Source organism: Protopterus annectens, chromosome 4.part1, assembly GCF_019279795.1.
Source record: "Protopterus annectens isolate FY-2018-M chromosome 4.part1, PAN1.0, whole genome shotgun sequence".
NCBI classification, from domain to species: domain Eukaryota; kingdom Metazoa; phylum Chordata; order Ceratodontiformes; family Protopteridae; genus Protopterus; species Protopterus annectens.
In genome coordinates this window covers 655,777,529-655,790,722 of record NC_056734.1, presented here as the reverse complement: position 1 = coordinate 655,790,722, position 13,194 = coordinate 655,777,529, and the positions used below count along the sequence as shown (strand labels likewise).

General features: G+C 40.7%; 1 protein-coding gene across 1 annotated transcript in view; it reads left to right on the top strand.

The window, feature by feature from the left end:
• LOC122801273 (vomeronasal type-2 receptor 26-like) overlaps positions 1-13,194 on the top strand; it is a 195,731-nt gene that overhangs the window by 78,448 nt on the left and 104,089 nt on the right. The window lies entirely within an intron of this gene.

Sequence of the window (13,194 nt, the reverse complement as noted above, 5' to 3'; positions counted from 1 at the left end):
CCTGATGTTTAAATGTGACCCTTAATGTAGTGAAAATGTCATACAAACTGTTTTGTTTCAAAGTGAAGGTTTCTTTATGCAGGGTTATCAATAAAAAAATTAACAAATCAATGTTACTGTTTATGTATGCCCTTTACCGCCAGCATGTCATGCTGTTTTTTGCAAGTGCACCTCTGTGTGATGCACGTTCCCCAGCAAAAACACTGCTTTGAAGGTCTACTGACTGCAATCACTGATAACTTCCCCCCACATACCAAGAGAAAAACAGTGAATGAGCCATGCACAGCTTTCCAGCCGTAAAACATACTGAAATCCCTGAAGTACATCCAGAGTTTGTTCGAATATGCCACCATAACAACACCAAAACAAACCACACCTGGCAACTTCTGCTGTGAAAAACTACCCCAGAATCACCTGTCAGCATCATTCCCCATCATTCTTGCAAACCCTTAATTCCTGCAAGTGACTGTTACAAAGGTGTCTTTTCTGGCGTGTTTAAAACATTGACAAATAAACAGTTTAATGAAAGCATTTTCATGGATCTGTTTTTATTGTCAACATTGCTTCCTCACAGTTAAAGTAATTCTTTCTTCAGTAAGACAGCAGCCCTACCAATTGAAGTGTGCCTGTGTAATCCACACAAAACAGGAACAACAGTAAAAAAAGAAGTTATGTACCTACCATAACGTTCCATGTTTGTTGTCCTTCATCTTGCCTTCCTTCTTGCTGGTTGGGTTCGGAGCTGATCCTCGGCTACGACTCGGCCGTTTTACTATAGCTCAAGAACTTATTCTGGCTCAAGGCTAACCCCTATCCCAACATGCCTAGCAGTAGCTACCCAGATCTCCTTTGTGGTAGCCCACACTAGACCATAAAATCAAAATGCAAATTTTTACTAAGCTCTTACACAAAAGGAAACACTTGTGTATAAAGGAACAATCCAAATGTAAAGTTAAGGAGGAAAAAAGGACAACAAAGCCTGGTCAACTAACCTGGTATGTCAACAGGAAACTTAGCCACTGAAACCAGTGAAGGAAGTCCTCTCAATCCTCCAGGAAGGAGGAAGGAGGGTGCAAGAAGGAAGGCAAGATGAAGGACAACAAACATAGAACATTATGGTAGGTACATAATTCCTTTATGTTATGTTGTCCCCATCATGCCTTCATTCTTGCTGGTTGGTACCACGTCCCCAGCACCAGGTTCTTGGGTGGCTCACTGGAACAAACTCTTCAGGACTGTGGAACCAAAGGATGCCCTGTTCCGGAAGACCACATCCACTTTGTAGTGAGTGATAAAGGTATGAGGATTTGCCCATGTTGCTGCTGCACAGATTGAATCTGAAGACACTTTGGCTTGGAAAGCAACAGATGTAACTAAGGCCCTGGTTGAGTGTCCTCTGGCTTTCTCTGGAAGCTTCTTTTTATGCAAATCATAAGCATAGCTGATTGTGTCTGACAGCCACTTTGATAAGGTCATTTTTGAAACTGGAGAACCTTGTTTATTGTCAGCAAAGGATACAAGCAATTGATCTGATTTTCTGAAGTCTTTGGTCCTGTGTAAATAAAAGTGTAATTCTCTATGAACATCCAATTGGTGGAGTCTATACTCTGCCTTGTTGTCATAACTGGGGAAGAATACATGAAGCTCAATGGACTGATTTAAATTATACTCTGAACACACCTTTGGCAAAAAGGAGGGATTGGTTCTGAGACAGACTCTATCTTTGTGAAAGATGAGATACAGCAGGTGAATAGATAAAGTGTGTAATTCAGAAACCTGTCTAGCTGAGGTGATGGCAACCAAGAAAAGGGTTTTCCAAGATAGAAATTTCTGGGGACAAGATGCTGGTGGTTCAAAGGGTGGAAGAACCAGAGTGGCTAAAACAAAGTTTCGGTCCCATGGGGGGTTTCTTCCTGGGGGCCATAAAAGAGTTGTACCTCATAAGCATGCTCTGCACAGCTTAGGGGACATGATATTAGAACCCAACTTTCCCACATGAAAATTGGAGATGGCCACCATTTGGACCCTAATTGCAGCTGCAGCTGCCCCTCATTTGAACATTTCAACCAGGAAATCAAGAATCTTGTGAACAGAGCAGTGAAGGGATCAATATCATTATTCTTTGCCCAATAAGAGAACCTCTTCCATTTGTAAGTGTAAGTGTAAATCTTTCTGGTAGTAGGCTTGTGAGAGGAAACCAGGATGTGCTGTACTGCTGGTGAAATTTTGGCGAGCCTGGCATATGACTGGAAGTGGAGAAACCAAGCAGTCAGCTTGAGAGTTTGGAGGGAGGTAGGGATGAAGCATGCCTGACTGATGCATCAGGAGGTCCGGAACTGGGTCCAGTATCCAAGGCTCCACTTGTAGATGATGGCGGAGAAACAGAAACAATATCTGATGAGGCCAGTAAGGAGCAATGAAGATGAGTTTGCAAGACAGCGATGTTGCTTTCTTAAGTAATTTTGGGATCAGAGGAAAAGATGGAAAGGCATAAAGTAGTCCCAGAGGCCAATAGTGAACAAGTGCATCCCTGGGTGACTGCCCTGGTGGGGGAACTAAGGTGAAGTAGCTGCTGCATTGTTGTTGAGGGAAGTGGCAAAAAGACTGCAGCATGGCTGTCCCCATTTGTGAAAAATCAATTCCGCAACTTCTTGCTTCAGGGACCACTCTTGAGGCATGAGGATAGCCCTGCTGAGCCTGTCACCTATCACGGTGGATTTCCCAGGAATGTGCATCACAATCAGAAAACATTGGGAAGACATCACCCATTGCCATACTTGAAGGGCCTCCTGATAAGGGTTAAGATCTGTTCCCACCCTGTTTGTTGATGTACCATGCCACTGACATATTGTCTGTCTGAATTGCAATAGTTCCGGTAGGTAAAGAGTCTTGAAGTGCTTGCAACACCAGAAGCACCAGTCTCATCTCTAGAACACTGATGTGCAAGTGGTACTCATGTGGTTGCCACATTCTTGGAGAGTCTGTCCCAGATAATGCCCCCCCACCCTATCTGGGAGGCGCCTGTGGTCACTGTGGCTAGAAAGGGTCTGCCCAGAGTCACCTGGAGGAAAAAAGACACCATACTAAGTCCTTTTTGCAGGATTCCATGATCGAGATCATGTGTAACATTAGTAAATCCTTGAAAGACCATTGAGTGAAAAGAAGCCACTGCAGAATTCTCATGTGGAAGCAAGCCATAGGGACTAGGGTAATTGCTGTGGCCATTGAGCCCAAGACCTTCAATACCACTCTTGTCTGAACTCTCGCGTTTTTTATGAGGAATGAAAATTGCTGACGAATGGTTGACACCCTGTCTTGAGGCAGCTATGCTATCATGGCTCTTGTATCTAAGTTTGCCCCTATGAAGGTAATAGACTGTTAAGGCAACAAGGCAGACTTTTCGTAGTTTATGGTGATGCCTAGCTGGGAACAGGTTTGAATTGTGTAGTCCCGTGCTTTGATTATTTGATGCATGGTAGTGGCAGTGAGGAGCCAGTCATCTAGATATGGAAACACCTGGAATCCTAGATGTCTCAGGTGAGCCATGACCACTGCCATTCACTTGTTGAACACCCCGGAGGCTGTGGTAGTACTCATTTTGGAGACTGATAGAGCGCATCCAATTGTTCTGGCCCTAAAAGGAAAGAATGGACTGCAGTGTTACCATCCAGAATTTCACCTTTTTTACTGATTTGTTTAGCTTGCTGAGATCCAAAATGGGTCTTCTGTCCCCTGTCTTTTTTGGAACTAAAAAAACCTTGAGTATTCAATTTGGTCTGCAGCAACTTCTTAGATAGCTCTTTTTTCTATCAATCTTTGTACTTCTAGGATTGCTTGATTCCAAAGACTGGGTGGAACATCCGGGATAGAAGTTTTTTCTCTTGAGGGGGGTAACTGGGAAAAGGGGAATTTTGTAACTCCTGGATATTATTGACAGTACCCATGCATCTTTCATAATAGTTTGCCAGGCTGTTTGGTACAATGGTAGTCTGCCCTCAACTGCCTCCCAAGGTGAACAGTTGGGCCTCCCTTCAAGAGTGCTGGAAGAGCCTAACAAAAAAGTATCTCTGTCACCCTGCTGTTGTGGACTGCCCCCCCCCCCGCCACGAGGCTGGCATCTTCCATTATTGTTTCCCCCTCTGCCCCAAGGGAAAATTCTCCATGTGTGTCAGGCGAAGCTCCCTGGGATTTTTGAAACCACATCTTCCCACTTTTCTGACCTTTAGGTAAGCGTCTAGGTTGAGTGGAAAAATGGACTCCTATGGGAAAGAGAGTTTTGCCATCCTTTTCACACCTGGTGAGAGTCTCTTTTACCTGAGACCCAGAAAAGGACGAGACATCAAAAGGGGTATTGGTAAAGGAGGACTTGAAAGTTTCCGCAAACTGACAAAGGCTCATCCAGGAGTGTCTCCACAAAGCTACTCTGGTACCTGCTGCCCTACTTGCTCAATCTGTTGCATAAGAAATGAGCATTATGGAGGAGTTAACCACTGAAGTCAAGGTCCCAAGCTGGGAAGCCACCCTGTTCACAACTCTCTCAGCTATAGGATCCTGCAGGGTATCTCCTAACTGCTTTAGGGGATCCCTCTGAAGTCATGCGAAGTGTGACAAATAATTCAGTAACCTAAGAGTAAAGGTCACTGAAGAGAACATACGCTTTCCATACCTGTCCATTGTAGGGGACTCCTTGTTCAGCGAATGGACAGATGAAGAAGTTTCTGCAAGTTTCTTCTTAGTGGCTGCTGCCACCACCATAACATCAACAGGAACCTTTTTGGAAAGGAAACATTTGTCTTTGGGTGCAGTTATAAATTTATTTGGTCTCTGCAGAATTGGTTCCATGGTCCCTGCAGCACTCCACTCCATCCGACTCACTACAGACAAAAGTGGGTCAAAAGGCGGAGACACCCAAGAGGTGGAGGATCAGGAACCAAATGCATCCAGGTAGATAGACTCATCCGCAGAAGGAGCTAGGGACTTCCAGCCACCCCTCCATCTAAGGATTTCCAAGATGTCCAAAAATGAGGCATCCTTAGAGGGGGACCGTGGGGACCCTTCCGATTCATCCAAGTCTGTGTCTGAAGTGATAGACTCAAATACAAATACTTCCTCTTAAATTTTTTTTCTGAGGGACTCCTCTGAATGTTCGGGAGAGGTTTTGGAAGAAGTGGGGATGCCCAATAGGGCATCCTGGTGCATAGGTTCCCTTCCCCTTGGAGGAAGGAGGAGGGTCAAAGGCAGGTACAGACACAGAGAGAGAAGGAACCAATGGAGCATAGGGTAGAGCGGTCTCAGGAGACAGCACACTCCTCATCACCTTGAAGGTGCCACGGTCCCGAGTTGAAGGATCCTCCAGCTCCGAAGAGCCTGGAGATCTCCTGCGAACAGAGAGCAATGGCTCCGAGGCTGATGTAGGAGATGAGCTCACCTGTGCCCAAGCTCCAAGAGGGAGAGCAGGGTCAGACAATGGTCAGATGCCACTTCCCCCCTCAGAGCTGATGAGAGAGCTTTGGTGCTCAGATCCCTCAATAGACTGAGACACTGAGGAGAACAGAGTGGGTGTCAGAACTGATAAAGCAGAAGTAACCAGAGCCAACGGTCCACCACCATGATATCCATGCACTCCGGCTCTGAGCTCAAGAGAGTCAGAGGAGGAACCGATAGAGAAGCAGGATGGGCTGAAGGAGCCAATTCCTTATGGGCTGGGCTCAATAGCAATTTGGCAAGTACCTGTGACTTAAGGAGCCTATTGACCACTCCCTCCACATCATGATCCGAAAGCCTGGAGGACCAAGAGGAGTGAGAAGAGGAGAAGAGGACCAGTGACTGCCTGCCCCAGATTGCAACAAAGGACACTGTGGAACAGAGAGCACCAGCTCCAAGGAGGGACACCTGGTTCTTTTATGAGCCCAGACTGGCTCCAAAGATATGGATGGAGCCGCTGAAGACATAGCTTTGTCGGAGCTAACAGTGGAAACCGACAGAGCTGAAGATTTCACAGTAGACTTAGGATGTTCTGAAATCGGAACCGATGAGGATGGCTTAGGGGATTTTTCAGACAGCTTAGCTGGCTGAGCAACAAGAGATGAAGGATCTTGCAGGTTCTTCAGAAGGCTACATAAAATCAGTTTGTTTTTTCTCCCCTGCAGGACTCTGGAACTGAAAGCATGACAGAGCATGAGTCCTGCAGGTGAGCAGTCCCTAAACAGTAAACACAACTCATATACCCATCCGTAAGGGACATTTTTAGACAACATGAGTCACACTTCTTAAAGCCAGAGGGTTACAACTCTTTATACATGCTGGGTACAAAAAACACAAGCAGAAAATAAACAAGGTTGTAACGGTTAGCAAAAACTGAACTAAAATCACTACCACAAACAAGGATACTTTTTTTTTTTGGAAAAGGAAGGATGAGAAGAACCATCTAAATTAAATAGACTCAAGGGAAAAGCAAGCCTAAGAAAATGACGACCAAGAAAAAACAGCTGAGGAAGGTCAGGAGGTTGTAACAAGAGCTAAAACAGACACCACAAAGGTAATTAGCTGCTAATAACCCTAAAAAGGGAGATAACAATATGCAAAAAAAACTAAGTACTTAGCCTGAGCCAGTAGTCGCAATCTCAATGCTGCAAGTGGCAAACAAGATCTGGGTAGCTACTGCTAGGCATATTGGGATAGAGGTTAGCCTCAAGTCAGTATAAGCTCTTGAGCTATATAAAACAGCTGAGTCGGAGCCAAGGATTGGCTTTGAACCCAACCAGCAAAAATGAAGGCGGATGGGGACAACATAACATCATTTGTTTCTCTTCCTGAATGTAAGCCAAACTTTTTTTTCATCAATAAAGATGATAAATGACAGCTTACGTTATTTCCCATGCTTATTTTCAGGCCATCATGCGTATTAGCGTAACCTCGGAAATCTGGTTGTGGTAATATGTAAGTACCATTTTGCCTTTGTCTGTTGCAGTGTATTTGCCTTTCTATTCTCATAATATTATTTGTTAGTATCTAACATAAACAATGAAAAGCAGAATGCATGAAGTAAGCAATCTGAAATTTGTTTTCCTAGATGAAGGCAAGCACCTCATCTCATGGGCATTTGCCTTAATACCTGTTTTAAGCTCAAGCAAAAGGCATGCAGACATCTTGGCATGGAATGAACTACAAAACTATGCATATAAACTGAATGCTATCCTGTTCTGTTAAAATGTCAAGAGGTCAGAAAGGGTGATAAAATTCACAGGATGTAAACCAAAACATAATGTATGCAGTGCCAAATTGCCCCTCTCCTTTCCAAGACCATATTTAGTAAAAGTATAAAAAAACTGTGGAAAGAAAAACAGCTGCTCTGAAGGATAACAGGAGAAAAAAATGATGTATCTGCAACTGGAGTGTCTCCATTGCAGACAGATAGAAAAAAAATCTAAATCCTTCCCTTCTTTTTAGAAGGAATATATATCAGGGAAACTAACTCCATGAGACAAATATTCAGTGTTATTCTTTCTGCTTTCTTGTGCTTATGTTATCTACCAGATAACAACTACTGACAGACACAGAAAAGTATTTTCTTAGGGAAAGCTCTACTGCTAGGCACTCTGAAAAGGGAAACAAAGACGTTGATATTCTTGTCTAGTCATGACCTGGACATACACAAAAAACTTATCAGCTTGCAGCGAGGAAAGAGATGTTTGCAAGAACGGTATTCACCAGGTCTACCTGCAACTGAATTGGACCTTTGCCTATAAAGGAGCCAACACTGATATGCAAGCAATTATCATCAGTTTCTGGATTTTTCCAGAGAGCATGGAGACAGAATGCAGGACCATTCTGCAATGCCGGTCAAAGGCCAAAGGACTTATAGACTGCCATAAAAACTAACAAAGACCAAAACTAAAAAGAAAATGAAAATGGCTAAATGCAATCCAATCCACAAACAAATTTATTGTTGTTAGCGCTTTCATGCACTATACCTTAGTGCACTTCTTCTTATAGATTTAATTATCTCTTTATTAGATGTGATTTTGAAAAATAATTTCTTTATGTTTCAAGGTGAATTTTTTTTGCAAGAAGCGGGGATCGCTATGGGCTCCCCATGTGGAGGGAGCTTCGCTAATGTCATAATGGCATACTGGGAGCATACTTATTTATTCCCTCACCCTATGTACGTAAAACAGGTTGTGTTGTACACACGTTACCAAGATGATATCTTAATTTTTATGAAGGGGTCTAAAGATGATGCAGAAAAACTAATTGATGTTATGGGTTCTTTTACTTCATTCTTAGAGTTTACATTTCAATACAATGAACCGTATGCCAACTTTTTGGACATTCAACTACATAAGGATTTAGTTCATAAGAGATTTAGAACTTTAATATATAGAAAGCCTTTTTATAGTAACTCTTTCCTACATTTTTCAAGCAACCATCCCTTTTTTCAGAAAAGGGGGATAATCAAAGGTCAGTTAGTTAGGGCATCTAGGATGTGTTCTAATGATGATGACTTTAAAGAAGAATGTAAATATGTAGAAAGTATGTTCCTAAATCATGGGTATCCATTAAAATTAATTAAAAGTTTATGTAAGGAAATAATTGATAAGAGATCTAACAATATCCTAGGTCCTCTTTTAACTAAAGGGCGTGGACTTGGAGAAATAATTAATAAAAAAATAACATCCCAGGTTAATGTAGATAGGGGTGAATATGTCACCAGTTTTTTTGACCGAATTTAATTATTTATCATCACAATTTTGGCATATTTTATATTCTAACTGGGATATCATTTCACAACAACGAACACTTAATAAGGCCTTAGGTGAAAAGCCATTTATGGTATTTAGGAGAGGTCCAAATTTGAAAACGTTGTTTGAATTACCACATAGACAACATAAACAACAGAGTGGAATGTATAAATGTGGTCGATGCAATTACTGCAAGTATATTCAAATAGGGAATTTCTTTTATATGAATAACATAAGATATAGTATTCCTAATAAATTTAACTGTGAAAGTCAAGGGGTAGCGTACTTAGCTTTATGCCAGTCATGCCCTGTATTTTATTTTGGCAAAACTGAACGACAATTGAAGCAGAGAATTTATGAGCATATTTATGCTATATTAAAAGGGAATAATACTAATGCATTAGCCTGGCACATACTTGAATACATTTCTCATAGCTTCAATTTTTTAGTAGTTCAGCAAGTCCTTAAGAACCCTAGAGGTGGCCCATGGCATTTAAAACTAGAGGAACAAGAACTTTTGTGGCAGCTAAAAACTAACGCCTATTTTTACCCTGGTATTAACGATGTTTGTTCTATTAAATGCCTTCTTAAATTGAAAGCCTTAGAACGATACACAACTAATATTATTGAGACTATTACTATATTTGGATAATTAAGTCTCATATTATGTGCTGTTCTCATTTTTTGTTTTTTTATATACAATTTTGTGGATATATTTATTCAGAATGTTTCAGGTATATTTTACTTAAGCTGTATTTGGTGTATTGTTAAGAATGACTTTTGTTTTTGAATATAGGCAGGCTGTGTGTATTAGTGATTTTATCAGCATGTTGTTTTAAAAGTCAAGTGATGAATTAATTGTTGGATGTGTTGACAATTATGTCTTAATTGCATCCTCTATTTAGAGGTTTCTTTTAATGCTGTGTTGTCTGAAGAAGTGGACTTAGGTATAGTGCATCAAAGGACTTATAGACACTGACATGTATTTTTGTTTGGACTGACCAGTGGCACTTCATAAGCCTGATGGATATGTTTTAAATTGACTTTAGTGACTTTTCTGACTTCTTCCTGCTGTACTGCAATTTCAATTATTTATTGATTAAGGTGTACTATATCATTAAGTTATTAATTTATTTCTAGTATTATAATAAATTTCATTTTTATACAAATCCAACCAGGTGCATGTTAGTTGTTTTAATTCTTAGCTTGATTAGAACTCAGATCAGTAGGTTTAGAAAGTGTTGAGCCAACTTTTTTGACCTACAGATACATTTTTATCAGATAATAGAAAATAATTATACTCTTGTCTAATTATTCTGGCAGCTGCCCCCCCCCCCCCAGCACTTGGTTTTCCACTTTTTTCCCTAGAATGGGTGACTTCTTTGTGGAGACGACAAGTTTCTTCCTATATTCCAAAGATATGTTGGAGATGAGTTGCTGATCTAAATTACTCACACATGTCCATACTTAGCGTGAACATGAATAGAGTTGCATTGGTAATCATAGAATGGATGCATAAATGAATGATCTGCATTCATGAGCCAAAATAAAATGTAGTTTCCCACTTCTCTTCCATTCAAATGATCAATTTATGTTTTTTAAACAGTACCAGAACACTAAGCAACAGGATGGTATCTTTTTTTTTTTTTTTACTTTTTGATATTTTACTTATAGTTCATCATCCAACTCTAAGCCAACATTCATTTTCTCAAGGTTTTTATGTTGTTTATACTAATCATGTTATCACATGAAACATAGTAAACAAAATCATATAGCTAGGTTTTCAAAATATCTAAATCTAAGATCTCCCTGTTTAAAGCATTAAAAACTTTCTGAGATTTTATTTTATTTTTTATTTCTACTTGTTTGTTTCCAGCCTTTGAATTAACTCACTGTTCACATCATTATACTATACCTATTGCAGACTGGATGGCATTAAGACTTATGTTGTTCTTCACATTGTGCTCATAGATTTGATTATCAGACTTATATCAAATGTCAAGTAGCTTGAAAGCCTTATTCTATTATTTTGAAATAAGATAATGAATAATCTTGTCTGATGGAAAGGGTAAGTTTGTTTTGTAATCTTGGAAGGCTTTGTGCAATTCAAATATCAGATTTTTTTTTTCTGTTTTGGATATTTAGTTTCACAATTTTATTCTGTGATCTGTCCATAGGATAATATGAATTTCAATGCAATTAAGACAAGAGACTACTTATGTTTTGCCAATGTCTGTTCTCATAATGCACCTAATTCCTGATTTGAGAATTGCAAAACCTGGTCAAGCCAGCAAGCTCTGGGATTCCGCAAGCAGCCGTGCAAGAATAAGTTATTCTTGCAGGAATAACTTATTTCCTGCATGGTAGGGACTGCTCCTGCACAGCACGGCAGTGCGCCTTGCATACTCATGAAGGCATGCTGACTGTGCTATTTAACATGGAGCCATATACAAGTGCAGGAGGTGTGTCTGAGAGCAGAGCTCTCACAATACACAGGCCCCTGCACTCCAGAATTGCCTTTCAGCAATTAAAATGAGTGAGAACACTCATAACACCACCAACACATTAGGATACCTCTCAACTGTACAGATTTTCACAGAATGCCCACAGTTTTGTCCCATATTTTGGTGTGTTCCTCCTAAAATCTGTACCTGTCTGTAAAATAGCTGAGGATTAAAGTTATTAGATAATGACAGATATTTGGGTTTAAAAGACTACACATCCTTAAGAAAGTCCACGCTAATGCAAGACTGTAAGAACACTATTTAAAATCTGTCCCTCTATTTGTCCACCCATCATTTTAGGGTTTCTTCAGAGTTTTTGCTCCAAGAGGTTGAGATGTATGCCCACCATGAAGCAGAAAGCTGATAAAATAGCATGATTAACATTAGCAGGGATATTCTGAAAGGTATAGATAAAGTAACACAACAAAACTTTTTTTATACATGCGATAAAGTTTAAGAGTAGCTGTGCAGGTGTGCCCGTTGCTTAGCTGCGCTTAGTCCAACTTAAACAGCACAAGAAGTTAAATAGCAAGAGACATCCAACATAAGCAATTTAGCAATAGTGTAGTGGTTAGAATGTATGCTTTGTGATCAGTTATTCTTGGTTCAATCCCCAGTGTAACCAGTTTGCATTTTAAATGGGACAGCGGTGCATAAACAATTTTGTTTTTCTATTACCTACTAAATAACATACATTTGTTAACCGGAGTACTGCATTAGGTACAGATGAGGTAACAGTGTAATAAAGTGGTGAAATCCCCATATAAAGACAAGTGCCCCATGCAGTATAGTCACACATGAATAAATGTCATGAAAGCACATTGGGGGATGTCAGGGACACTAAACAAATTTATAATATGTAGTGAATGATGAATCAATGCCATACAGCAAATAGTCTATAAAATGAAAAATAAGCAATGCTAAGCATTGCATAACTCTGCTTACTAGGTGTAGGAATTGCGTAAATATGACTGCTTAGCAATGGGTACCCCAGCTAAATGGATTTGCCCATTGGTAAGCAGTGCTGAACCTGCCCCTTTAAGCAATGCTAACCTTAGCTAAGCAGGTTTGTCCATAGCTTAGCTTAGCTCAGCATATTCAAAACCATCCAATAATGGCAAAGGGTGGGAATTCGGCCATATTTAAACCCCACATGTGGGAATACAGCTCATAACTGGTTGCAGCTTCCTACTGTAAGCACCATGGCTGGAGTTGGAGAGAGAATGCATTTCCGGGTGCAGCGCTGGGACATCCAGGAGTCCAAGGTCATGGTAGGACTCCTGGTAAAAAACCATGATGAAAGACTGCTGCAGGACCAGTACCAGGGATCACAATATAAAGTGGAAGCCTGTGACCATCTCGCCCATGACGTCACCAATGCCACTGGTATCCCTCGGACTAGTGAGCAGGTCAAGCACCACTATGCTGACTTGAAACAGAGGAAGAGGAGCTCTTGGATCAATGGATCCATGAATCTAGGCAGAAGTGTGATGCCCCAGCAGTGTGTAAGTACTCATACCAGTAACTGTTTAATAATGTCTAGCCTGTGTATATGATGGATATGTATGGCTAAATATTTCTCTGTTTTCTTACAGCTGCAGCTGAGCAGGCTGTGAATCCGGAAGCCCATGCATGTAGGCTGCAAAGGATGCATCGCGAGGCTGGTGAGTAACAATGAGGCTTGTAGTAGTCATACCAAATAAATACAAAAGTAATAGAAAGTCAACTGCCAGTATAAAAACTGTTTTGTGTATGGGTTGTACTGAATAAACCAGACAATATGACAGTAATAGTCCCATATAAGGTTGTATTTAAATACAACTGCAACTGCCTGGCAATAAAGCTGTAAATCCTGGACTGGTTATGTTTACTCTGGTATCGTATGGCATTTTTAGTGTTGCATTCTCTGAATAGTACTGTTGTATTAACCACTGTTACCCACACTGTGC